The sequence below is a fragment of the Heterodontus francisci genome, unplaced genomic scaffold (assembly GCF_036365525.1).
Source record: "Heterodontus francisci isolate sHetFra1 unplaced genomic scaffold, sHetFra1.hap1 HAP1_SCAFFOLD_900, whole genome shotgun sequence".
Taxonomy (NCBI): Eukaryota; Metazoa; Chordata; class Chondrichthyes; order Heterodontiformes; family Heterodontidae; genus Heterodontus; species Heterodontus francisci.
In genome coordinates, this window is record NW_027140321.1 from 175,130 (window position 1) to 188,027 (window position 12,898).

Sequence of the window (12,898 nt, forward strand, 5' to 3'; positions counted from 1 at the left end):
AGTCCATTTCCTCAGTAACTCGACACATACTCTCCATGTCCCCATCTCTCTCCATGTCCCCCTCTCTCTCCATGTCCCCCTCTCTCTCCATGTCCCCCTCTCTCTCCATGTCCCCATCTCTCTCCACGTCCCCATCTCTCTCTCCACGTCCCCATCTCTCTCTCCACGTCCCCATCTCTCTCTCCACGTCCCCATCTCTCTCTCCACGTCCCCATCTCTCTCTCCACGTCCCCATCTCTCTCTCCACGTCCCCATCTCTCTCTCCACGTCCCCATCTCTCTCTCCACGTCCCCATCTCTCTCTCCACGTCCCCATCTCTCTCCACGTCCCCATCTCTCTCCACGTCCCCATCTCTCTCCACGTCCCCATCTTTCTCCACGTCCCCATCTTTCTCCACGTCCCCATCTTTCTCCACGTCCCCATCTCTCTCCACGTCCCCATCTCTCTCCACGTCCCCATCTCTCTCCACGTCCCCATCTCTCTCCACGTCCCCATCTCTCTCCACGTCCCCATCTCTCTCCACGTCCCCATCTCTCTCCACGTCCCATCTCTCTCCACGTCCCCATCTCTCTCCACGTCCCCATCTCTCTCCACGTCCCCATCTCTCTCCACGTCCCCATCTCTCTCCACGTCCCCATCTCTCTCCACGTCCCCATCTCTCTCCACGTCCCCATCTCTCTCCACGTCCCCATCTCTCTCCACGTCCCCATCTCTCTCCACGTCCCCATCTCTCTCCACGTCCCCATCTCTCTCCACGTCCCCCCTCTCTCTCCACGTCCCCCTCTCTCTCCACGTCCCCCTCTCTCTCCACGTCCCCCTCTCTCTCCACGTCCCCCTCTCTCTCCACGTCCCCCTCTCTCTCCACGTCCCCATCTCTCTCTCCACGTCCCCATCTCTCTCTCCACGTCCCCATCTCTCTCTCCACGTCCCATCTCTCTCCACGTCCCCATCTCTCTCCACGTCCCCATCTCTCTCCACGTCCCCATCTCTCTCCACGTCCCCATCTCTCTCCACGTCCCCATCTCTCTCCACGTCCCCATCTCTCTCCACGTCCCCATCTCTCTCCACGTCCCCATCTCTCTCCACGTCCCCCTCTCTCTCCACGTCCCCCTCTCTCTCCACGTCCCCCTCTCTCTCCACGTCCCCTCTCTCTCCACGTCCCCATCTCTCTCCACGTCCCCATCTCTCTCCACGTCCCCATCTCTCTCCACGTCCCCATCTCTCTCCACGTCCCCATCTCTCTCCACGTCCCCATCTCTCTCCACGTCCCCATCTCTCCACGTCCCATCTCTCCACGTCCTCTCTCTCCACGTCCCCATCTCTCTCCACGTCCCCATCTCTCTCCACGTCCCCATCTCTCTCCACGTCCCCATCTCTCTCCACGTCCCCATCTCTCTCCACGTCCCCATCTCTCTCCACGTCCCCATCTCTCTCTCCACGTCCCCATCTCTCTCCACGTCCCATCTCTCTCTCCACGTCCCCATCTCTCTCTCCACGTCCCCCTCTCTCTCTCTCCACGTCCCCCTCTCTCTCTCCACGTCCCCATCTCTCTCCACGTCCCCATCTCTCTCCACGTCCCCATCTCTCTCCACGTCCCCATCTCTCTCCACGTCCCCATCTCTCTCCACGTCCCCATCTCTCTCCACGTCCCCATCTCTCTCCACGTCCCCATCTCTCTCCACGTCCCCATCTCTCTCCACGTCCCCATCTCTCTCCACGTCCCCATCTCTCTCCACGTCCCCATCTCTCTCCACGTCCCCATCTCTCTCCACGTCCCCATCTCTCTCCACGTCCCCATCTCTCTCCACGTCCCCATCTCTCTCCACGTCCCCATCTCTCTCCACGTCCCCATCTCTCTCCACGTCCCATCTCTCTCCACGTCCCCATCTCTCTCCACGTCCCCCATCTCTCTCCACGTCCCTCTCTCTCTCCACGTCCCCCTCTCTCTCTCTCTCTCCACGTCCCTCTCTCTCTCTCTCTCTCCACGTCCCTCTCTCTCTCTCTCTCTCCACGTCCCTCTCTCTCTCTCTCTCCACGTCCCTCTCTCTCTCTCTCTCTCCACGTCCCTCTCTCTCTCTCTCTCTCCACGTCAGTCTCTCTCTCTCTCTCCACGTCCGCCTCTCTCTCTCCACGTCCCTCTCTCCCTCTCTCTCTCTCCACGTCCTCTCTCCCTCTCCCTCTCTCTCTCTCCACGACCCTCTCTCCCTCTCCCTCTCTCTCTCTCCACGACCCTCTCTCCCTCTCCCTCTCTCTCTCTCACGACCCTCTCCTCTCCCTCTCTCTCTCTCCACGACCCTCTCTCTCTCTCCACGTCCCTCTTTCTCTCTCCACGTCCCTCTCTCTCTCTCCACGTCCCTCTTTCTCTCTCCACGTCCCTCTTTCTCTCTCCACGTCCCTCTTTCTCTCTCCACGTCCCTCTTTCTCTCTCCACGTCCCTCTTTCTCTCTCACGTCCCTCTTTCTCTCTCCACGTCCCTCTTTCTCTCTCCACGTCCCTCTTTCTCTCTCCACGTCCCTCTTTCTCTCTCCACGTCCCTCTTTCTCTCTCCACGTCCCTCTTTCTCTCTCCACGTCCCTCTTTCTCTCTCCACGTCCCTCTTTCTCTCTCCACGTCCCCATCTCTCTCCACGTCCCCATCTCTCTCCACGTCCCCATCTCTCTCCACGTCCCTCTCTCTCTCTCTCTCCACGTCTCTCTCTCTCCACGTCCCTCTCTCTCTCTCTCTCCACGTCCCTCTCTCTCTCTCTCTCCACGTCCCTCTCTCTCTCTCCACGTCCCTCTCTCTCTCTCCACGACCCTCTCTCTCTCTCCACGACCCTCTCCCTCTCTCCACGACCCTCTCTCTCTCTCCACGACCCTCTCTCTCTCTCCACGACCCTCTCCCTCTCTCCACGACCCTCTCCCTCTCTCCACGACCCTCTCCCTCTCTCCACGACCCTCTCTCTCTCTCCACGACCCTCTCTCTCTCTCCACGACCCTCTCTCTCTCTCCACGACCCTCTCTCTCTCTCCACGACCCTCTCTCTCTCTCCACGACCCTCTCTCTCTCTCCACGACCCTCTCTCCCTCTCCCTCTCTCTCTCTCCACGACCCTCTCTCCCTCTCTCTCTCTCCACGACCCTCTCTCCCTCTCTCTCTCTCCACGTCCCTCTTTCTCTCTCCACGTCCCTCTTTCTCTCTCCACGTCCCTCTTTCTCTCTCCACGTCCCTCTTTCTCTCTCCACGTCCCTCTTTCTCTCTCCACGTCCCTCTTTCTCTCTCCACGTCCCTCTTTCTCTCTCCACGTCCCTCTTTCTCTCTCCACGTCCCTCTTTCTCTCTCCACGACCCTCTCTCTCTCTCCACGACCCTCTTTCTCTCTCCACGTCCCTCTTTCTCTCTCCACGTCCCTCTTTCTCTCTCCACGTCCCTCTTTCTCTCTCCACGTCCCTCTTTCTCTCTCCACGACCCTCTTTCTCTCTCCACGTCCCCCTCTCTCTCCACGTCCCCATCTCTCTCCACGTCCCCATCTCTCTCCACGTCCCCATCTCTCTCCACGTCCCCATCTCTCTCCACGTCCCCATCTCTCTCCACGTCCCCATCTCTCTCCACGTCCCCATCTCTCTCCACGTCCCCATCTCTCTCCACGTCCCATCTCTCTCCACGTCCCCATCTCTCTCCACGTCCCCATCTCTCTCCACGTCCCCATCTCTCTCCACGTCCCCATCTCTCTCCACGTCCCCATCTCTCTCCACGTCCCCATCTCTCTCCACGTCCCCATCTCTCTCTCTCTCCACGACCCTCTTTCTCTCTCCACGTCCCTCTCTCTCTCTCTCCACGTCCCTCTTTCTCTCTCCACGTCCCTCTTTCTCTCTCCACGTCCCTCTTTCTCTCTCCACGTCCCTCTTTCTCTCTCCACGTCCCTCTTTCTCTCTCCACGTCCCTCTTTCTCTCTCCACGACCCTCTCTCTCTCTCCACGTCCCTCTTTCTCTCTCCACGACCCCTCTTTCTCTCTCCACGTCCCCCTCTCTCTCCACGTCCCCATCTCTCTCCACGTCCCCATCTCTCTCCACGTCCCCATCTCTCTCCACGTCCCCATCTCTCTCCACGTCCCCATCTCTCTCCACGTCCCCATCTCTCTCCACGTCCCCATCTCTCTCCACGTCCCCATCTCTCTCCACGTCCCCATCTCTCTCCACGTCCCCATCTCTCTCTCTCTCCACGTCCCTCTCTCTCTCTCTCTCTCCACGTCCCTCTCTCTCTCTCTCTCCACGTCCCTCTCTCTCTCTCTCTCTCCACGTCCCTCTCTCTCTCTCTCTCTCCACGACCCTCTCTCTCTCTCTCTCTCCACGACCCTCTCCCTCTCTCCACGACCCTCTCTCTCTCTCCACGACCCTCTCTCTCTCTCCACGTCCCTCTCTCTCTCTCTCTCCACGTCCCTCTCTCTCTCTCTCTCCACGTCCCTCTCTCTCTCTCTCTCTCCACGACCCTCTCTCTCTCTCTCTCTCCACGACCCTCTCTCTCTCTCTCTCTCTCCACGACCCTCTTTCTCTCTCCACGACCCTCTCTCTCTCTCCACGACCCTCTCTCTCTCTCCACGACCCTCTCTCTCTCTCCACGACCCTCTCTCTCTCTCCACGACCCTCTCTCTCCTCTCCACGACCCTCTCTCTCTCTCCACGACCCTCTCTCTCTCTCCACGACCCTCTCTCTCTCTCCACGACCCTCTCTCTCTCTCCACGACCCTCTCTCCCTCTCCACGACCCTCTCTCCCTCTCCACGACCCTCTCTCTCTCTCCACGTCCCTCTCTCTCTCTCCACGACCCTCTCTCTCTCTCCACGACCCTCTCTCCCTCTTTCTCTCTCCACGTCCCTCTTTCTCTCTCCACGTCCCCATCTCTCTCCACGTCCCTCTTTCTCTCTCCACGTCCCTCTTTCTCTCTCCACGTCCCTCTTTCTCTCTCCACGTCCCTCTCTCTCTCTCCACGACCCTCTTTCTCTCTCCACGACCCTCTCTCTCTCTCCACGACCCTCTCTCTCTCTCCACGACCCTCTCTCTCTCTCCACGACCCTCTCTCTCTCTCCACGTCCCTCTTTCTCTCTCCACGACCCTCTCTCTCTCTCCACGACCCTCTCTCTCTCTCCACGACCCTCTCTCTCTCTCCACGACCCTCTCTCTCTCTCCACGTCCCTCTTTCTCTCTCCACGACCCTCTCTCTCTCTCCACGTCCCTCTTTCTCTCTCCACGACCCTCTCTCTCTCTCCACGACCCTCTCTCTCTCTCCACGACCCTCTTTCTCTCTCCACGTCCCTCTCTCTCTCTCCACGTCCCTCTTTCTCTCTCCACGTCCCTCTTTCTCTCTCCACGTCCCTCTTTCCTCTCTCCACGTCCCTCTTTCTCTCTCCACGTCCCCATCTCTCTCCACGTCCCTCTCTCTCTCTCTCTCCACGTCTCTCTCTCTCCACGTCCCTCTCTCTCTCTCTCTCCACGTCCCTCTCTCTCTCTCTCTCCACGTCCCTCTCTCTCTCTCCACGTCCCTCTCTCTCTCTCCACGACCCTCTCTCTCTCTCCACGACCCTCTCCCTCTCTCCACGTCCCTCTCTCTCTCTCCACGACCCTCTCTCTCTCTCCACGACCCTCTTCTCTCTCCACGTCCCTCTCTCTCTCTCCACGTCCCTCTCTCTCTCTCCACGACCCTCTCTCTCTCTCCACGACCCTCTCTCTCTCTCCACGACCCTCTCTCTCTCTCCACGACCCTCTTTCTCTCTCCACGTCCCTCTCTCTCTCTCCACGACCCTCTCTCCCTCTCTCTCTCTCCACGTCCCTCTTTCTCTCTCCACGTCCCTCTTTCTCTCTCCAAGACCTCTCTCTCTCTCCACGACCCTCTTTCTCTCTCCACGTCCCTCTCTCTCTCTCCACGACCCTCTCTCCCTTCTCTCATCTCTCCACGTCCCTCTTTCTCTCTCCACGTCCCTCTTTCTCTCTCCACGTCCCTCTTCTCTCTCCACGTCCCTCTTTCTCTCTCCACGTCCCTCTTTCTCTCTCCACGTCCCTCTTTCTCTCTCCACGTCCCTCTTCTCTCTCCACGTCCCCATCTCTCTCCACGTCCCATCTCTCTCCACGTCCCCATCTCTCTCCACGTCCTCTCTCTCTCTCTCTCCACGTCTCTCTCTCTCCACGTCCCTCTCTCTCTCTCTCTCCACGTCCCTCTCTCTCTCTCTCTCCACGTCCCTCTCTCTCTCTCCACGTCCCTCTCTCTCTCTCCCACGACCCTCTCTCTCTCTCCACGACCCTCTCCTCTCTCCACGTCCCTCTCTCTCTCTCCACGACCCTCTCTCTCTCTCCACGACCCTCTTTCTCTCTCCACGTCCCTCTCTCTCTCTCCACGACCCTCTCTCTCTCTCCACGACCCTCTCTCTCTCTCCACGACCCTCTTTCTCTCTCCACGTCCCTCTCTCTCTCTCTCCACGACCCTCTCTCCCTCTCTCTCTCTCCACGTCCCTCTTTCTCTCTCCACGTCCCTCTTTCTCTCTCCACGTCCCTCTTTCTCTCTCCACGTCCCTCTTTCTCTCTCCACGTCCCTCTTTCTCTCTCCACGTCCCATCTCTCTCACGTCCCCATCTCTCTCCACGTCCCATCTCTCTCCACGTCCCTCTCTCTCTCTCTCTCCACGTCTCTCTCTCTCCACGTCCCTCTCTCTCTCTCTCTCCACGTCCCTCTCTCTCTCTCTCTCCACGTCCCTCTCTCTCTCTCCACGTCCCTCTCTCTCTCTCCACGACCCTCTCTCTCTCTCCACGACCCTCTCACCTCTCTCCACGACCCTCTCTCTCACTCCACGACCCTCTCTCTCTCTCCACGACCCTCTCCTCTCTCCACGACCCTCTCCCTCTCTCCACGACCCTCTCCTCTCTCCACGACCCTCTCCCTCTCTCCACGACCCTCTCCCTCTCTCCACGACCCTCTCTCTCTCTCCACGACCCTCTCCTCTCTCTCCACGACCCTCTCTCTCTCTCACGACCCTCTTCTCTCTCCACGACCCTCTCTCTCTCTCCACGACCCTCTCTCTCTCTCCACGTCCCCATCTCTCTCCACGTCCCCATCTCTCTCCACGTCCCCATCTCTCTCCACGTCCCTCTCTCTCTCTCTCCACGTCTCTCTCTCTCCACGTCCCTCTCTCTCTCTCTCTCCACGTCCCTCTCTCTCTCTCTCTCCACGTCCCCTCTCTCTCTCTCTCTCCACGTCTCTCTCTCTCCACGTCACCTCTCTCTCTCTCTCTCCACGTCCCTCTCTCTCTCTCTCTCCACGACCCTCTCTCTCTCTCCACGTCCCTCTCTCTCTCTCTCTCCACGTCCCTCTCTCTCTCTCTCTCCACGTCCCTCTCTCTCTCTCTCTCCACGTCTCTCTCTCTCCACGTCCCTCTCTCTCTCTCTCCACGTCCCTCTCTCTCTCTCTCTCCACGTCCCTCTCTCTCTCTCTCTCTCCACGTCTCTCTCTCTCCACGTCCCTCTCTCTCTCTCTCTCCACGTCCCTCTCTCTCTCTCCACGTCCCTCTCTCTCTCTCTCTCCACGTCTCTCTCTCTCCACGTCCCTCTCTCTCTCTCTCTCCACGTCCCTCTCTCTCTCTCTCTCCACGTCCCTCTCTCTCTCTCCACGACCCTCTCTCTCTCTCCACGACCCTCTCCCTCTCTCCACGACCCTCTCTCTCTCTCCACGACCCTCTCTCTCTCTCCACGACCCTCTCCCTCTCTCCACGACCCTCTCCCTCTCTCCACGACCCTCTCCCTCTCTCCACGACCCTCTCTCTCTCTCCACGACCCTCTCTCTCTCTCCACGACCCTCTCTCTCTCTCCACGACCCTCTCTCTCTCTCCACGACCCTCTCTCTCTCTCCACGACCCTCTCTCTCTCTCCACGACCCTCTCTCTCTCTCCACGACCCTCTCTCTCTCTCCACGTCCCTCTCTCTCTCTCCACGACCCTCTCTCTCTCTCACGACCCTCTCCCTCTCTCCACGACCCTCTCTCTCTCTCCACGACCCTCTCTCCTCTCTCCACGACCCTCTCCCTCTCTCCACGACCCTCTCCCTCTCTCCACGACCCTCTCTCTCTCTCCACGACCCTCTCTCTCTCTCCACGACCCTCTCTCTCTCTCCACGACCCTCTCTCTCTCTCCACGACCCTCTCTCCCTCTCCACGACCCTCTCTCTCTCTCCACGACCCTCTCTCCCTCTCTCTCTCTCCACGACCCTCTCTCCCTCTCTCTCTCTCCACGTCCCTCTTTCTCTCTCCACGTCCCTCTTTCTCTCTCCACGTCCCATCTCTCTCCACGTCCCTCTTTCTCTCTCTACGTCCCTCTTTCTCTCTCTCTCTCTCCACGACCCTCTCTCTCTCTCTCTCTCTCCACGACCCTCTTTCTCTCTCCACGTCCCTCTCTCTCTCTCCACGACCCTCTTTCTCTCTCCACGTCCCTCTCTCTCTCTCCACGTCCCTCTCTCTCTCTCCACGACCCTCTCTCTCTCTCCACGTCCCTCTCTCTCTCTCCCGACCCTCTCTCTCTCTCCACGACCCTCTTTCTCTCTCCACGACCCTCTTTCTCTCTCTCTCTCCACGACCCTCTCTCTCTCTCTCTCTCTCCACGACCCTCTTTCTCTCTCCACGTCCCTCTCTCTCTCTCCACGACCCTCTTTCTCTCTCCACGTCCCTCTCTCTCTCTCCACGTCCCTCTCTCTCTCTCCACGACCCTCTCTCTCTCTCACGACCCTCTTTCTCTCTCCACGTCCCTCTCTCTCTCTCCACGTCCCTCTCTCTCTCTCCACGACCCTCTCTCTCTCTCCACGTCCTCTCTCTCTCTCCACGACCCTCTTTCTCTCTCCACGTCCCTCTCTCTCTCTCCACGTCCTCTCTCTCTCCACGACCCTCTCTCTCTCTCCACGACCCTCTCTCTCTCTCCACGACCCTCTCTCTCTCTCCACGACCCTCTTTCTCTCTCCACGTCCCTCTCTCTCTCTCCACGACATTCTCTCCCTCTCTCTCTCTCCACGTCCTCTTTCTCTCTCCACGTCCCTCTTTCTCTCTCCAAGACCCTCTCTCTCTCTCCACGACCCTCTTTCTCTCTCCACGTCCCTCTCTCTCTCTCCACGACCCTCTCTCCCTCTCTCTCTCTCCACGTCCCTCTTTCTCTCTCCACGTCCCTCTTTCTCTCTCCACGTCCCTCTTTCTCTCTCCACGTCCCTCTTTCTCTCTCCACGTCCCTCTTTCTCTCTCCACGTCCCTCTTTCTCTCTCCACGTCCCCATCTCTCTCCACGTCCCCATCTCTCTCCACGTCCCATCTCTCTCCACGTCCCTCTCTCTCTCTCTCTCCACGTCTCTCTCTCTCCACGTCCCTCTCTCTCTCTCTCTCCACGTCCCTCTCTCTCTCTCTCTCCACGTCCCTCTCTCTCTCTCCACGTCCCTCTCTCTCTCTCCACGACCCTCTCTCTCTCTCCACGACCCTCTCCCTCTCTCCACGTCCCTCTCTCTCTCTCCACGACCCTCTCTCTCTCTCCACGACCCTCTTTCTCTCTCCACGTCCCTCTCTCTCTCTCCACGACCCTCTCTCTCTCTCCACGACCCTCTCTCTCTCTCCACGACCCTCTTTCTCTCTCCACGTCCCTCTCTCTCTCTCTCCACGACCCTCTCTCCCTCTCTCTCTCTCCACGTCCCTCCTTTCTCTCTCCACGTCCCTCTTTCTCTCTCCACGTCCCTCTTTCTCTCTCCACGTCCCTCTTTCTCTCTCCACGTCCCTCTTTCTCTCTCCCGTCCCCATCTCTCTCCACGTCCCCATCTCTCTCCACGTCCCCATCTCTCTCCACGTCCCTCTCTCTCTCTCTCTCCACGTCTCTCTCTCTCACGTCCCTCTCTCTCTCTCTCTCTCCACGTCCCTCTCTCTCTCTCTCTCCACGTCCCTCTCTCTCTCTCACGTCCCTCTCTCTCTCTCCACGACCCTCTCTCTCTCTCACGACCCTCTCCCTCTCTCCACGACCCTCTCTCTCTCTCCACGACCCTCTCTCTCTCTCCACGACCCTCTCCCTCTCTCCACGACCCTCTCCCTCTCTCCACGACCCTCTCCCTCTCTCCACGACCCTCTCCCTCTCTCCACGACCCTCTCCCTCTCTCCACGACCCTCTCTCTCTCTCCACGACCCTCTCTCTCTCTCCACGACCTCTCTCTCTCTCCACGACCCTCTCTCTCTCTCCACGACCCTCTCTCTCTCTCCACGACCCTCTCTCTCTCTCCACGTCCCCATCTCTCTCCACGTCCCCATCTCTCTCCACGTCCCCATCTCTCTCCACGTCCCTCTCTCTCTCTCTCTCCACGTCTCTCTCTCTCCACGTCCTCTCTCTCTCTCTCCACTCCTCTCTCTCTCTCTCTCCACGTCCCTCTCTCTCTCTCTCCACGCTCTCTCTCTCCACGTCCCTCTCTCTCTCTCTCTCCACGTCCCTCTCTCTCTCTCTCTCCACGACCCTCTCTCTCTCACGTCCCTCTCTCTCTCTCTCTCCACGTCCCTCTCTCTCTCTCTCTCCACGTCCCCTCTCTCTCTCTCTCCACGTCTCTCTCTCTCCACGTCCCTCTCCTCTCTCTCTCCACGTCCTCTCTCTCTCTCTCTCCACGTCCCTCTCTCTCTCTCTCTCCACGTCTCTCTCTCTCCACGTCCCTCTCTCTCTCTCTCTCCACGTCCCTCTCTCTCTCTCTCTCCACGTCCCTCTCTCTCTCTCTCTCTCTCCACGTCCCTCTCTCTCTCTCTCTCCACGTCCCTCTCTCTCTCTCCACGTCCCTCTCTCTCTCTCCACGACCCTCTCTCTCTCTCCACGACCCTCTCCCTCTCTCCACGACCCTCTCCCTCTCTCCACGACCCTCTCTCTCTCTCCACGACCCTCTCTCTCTCTCCACGACCCTCTCCCTCTCTCCACGACCCTCTCCTCTCTCACGACCCTCTCCTCTCTCCACGACCCTCTCTCTCTCTCCACGACCCTCTCTCTCTCTCCACGACCCTCTCTCTCTCTCCACGACCCTCTCTCTCTCTCCACGACCCTCTCTCTCTCTCCACGACCCTCTCTCTCTCTCCACGTCCTCTCTCTCTCTCACGACCCTCTCTCTCTCTCCGCCCTCTCTCTCTCACGACCCTCTCTCTCTCTCTCCACGACCCTCTTCTCCTCTCTCCACGACCCTCTCTCCTCTCTCCACGACCCTCTCCCTCTCTCCACGACCCTTCTCTCTCTCCACGACCCTCTCTCTCTCTCCACGACCCTCTCTCTCTCTCCACGACCCTCTCTCTCTCCCACGACCCTCTCTCTCTCTCCACGACCCTCTCTCTCTCTCCACGACCCTCTCTCTCTCTCCACGACCCTCTCTCCCTCTCTCTCTCTCCACGACCCTCTCTCCCTCTCTCTCTCTCACGTCCCTCTTTCTCTCTCCACGTCCCTCTTTCTCTCTCCACGTCCCCATCTCTCTCCACGTCCCTCTTCTCTCTCTCTACGTCCCTCTTTCTCTCTCTCTCTCCACGACCCTCTCTCTCTCTCTCTCTCTCCACGACCCTCTTTCTCTCTCCACGTCCCTCTCTCTCTCTCCACGACCCTCTTTCTCTCTCCACGTCCCTCTCTCTCTCTCCACGTCCTCTCTCTCTCTCTCCACGACCCTCTCTCTCTCTCCACGTCCCTCTCTCTCTCTCCACGACCCTCTCTCTCTCTCCACGACCCTCTTTCTCTCTCCACGACCCTCTTTCTCTCTCCACGACCCTCTCTCTCTCTCCACGTCCCTCTCTCTCTCTCCACGTCCCTCTCTCTCTCCACGACCCTCTCTCTCTCTCTGTCCCCCCCCTCTCTCTCTGTGTCCCCCCCCTCTCTCTCCACATCCCTCTCTCTCTCTCCACGTCCCTCTCTCTCTCTCCACGTCCCTCTCTCTCTCTCCACGACCCTCTCTCTCTCTCTGTCCCCCCCCCTCTCTCTCTGTGTCCCCCCCCTCTCTCTCCACATCCCTCTCTCCTCTCTCCACGTCCCTCTCTCTCCTCTCCACGTCCCTCTCTCTCTCTCCACGACCCTCTCCCTCTCTCCACGACCCTCTCTCCTCTCTCCACGACCCTCTCCCTCTCTCCACGACCCTCTCCCTCTCTCCACGACCCTCTCCCTCTCTCCACGACCCTCTCTCTCTCTCCACGACCCTCTCTCTCTCTCCACGACCCTCTCTCTCTCTCCACGACCCTCTCTCCTCTCTCCACGACCCTCTCTCTCTCTCCACGTCCCTCTCTCTCTCTCTGTCCCCCCCCCTCTCTCTCTGTGTCCCCCCCCTCTCTCTCCACATCCCTCTCTCTCTCCACGTCCCTCTCTCTCTCTCCACGTCCCTCTCTCTCTCTCCACGTCCCTCTCTCTCTCCACGACCCTCTCTCTCTCTCCACGTCCCTCTCATCTCTCTCCACGACCCTCTCTCTCTCTCTGTCCCCCCCCTCTCTCTCTGTGTCCCCCCCCTCTCTCTCCGTGTCCCCCCCCCCTCTCTCTCCGTGTCCCCCCCCCCTCTCTCTCCGTGTCCCCCCCCCCCTCTCTCTCCGTGTCCCCCCCTCTCTCTCCGTGTCCCCCCCCCTCTCTCCGTGTCCCCCCCCCCTCTCTCCGTGTCCCCCCCCCTCTCTCCGTGTCCCCCCCCTTCTCTCGTGTCCCCCCCCTCTCTCCGTGTCCCCCCCCCTCTCTCCGTGTCCCCCCCCCCCCTCTCTCCGTGTCCCCCCCCCTCTCTCTCCGTGTCCCCCCCTCTCTCTCCGTGTCCCCCCCCCTCTCTCCGTGTCCCCCCCCTCTCTCCGTGTCCCCCCCCCTCTCTCCGTGTCCCCCCCCTTCTCTCCGTGTCCCCCCCCCTCTCCCGTGTCCCCCCCCCTCTCTCCGTGTCCCCCCCCTCTCTCCGTG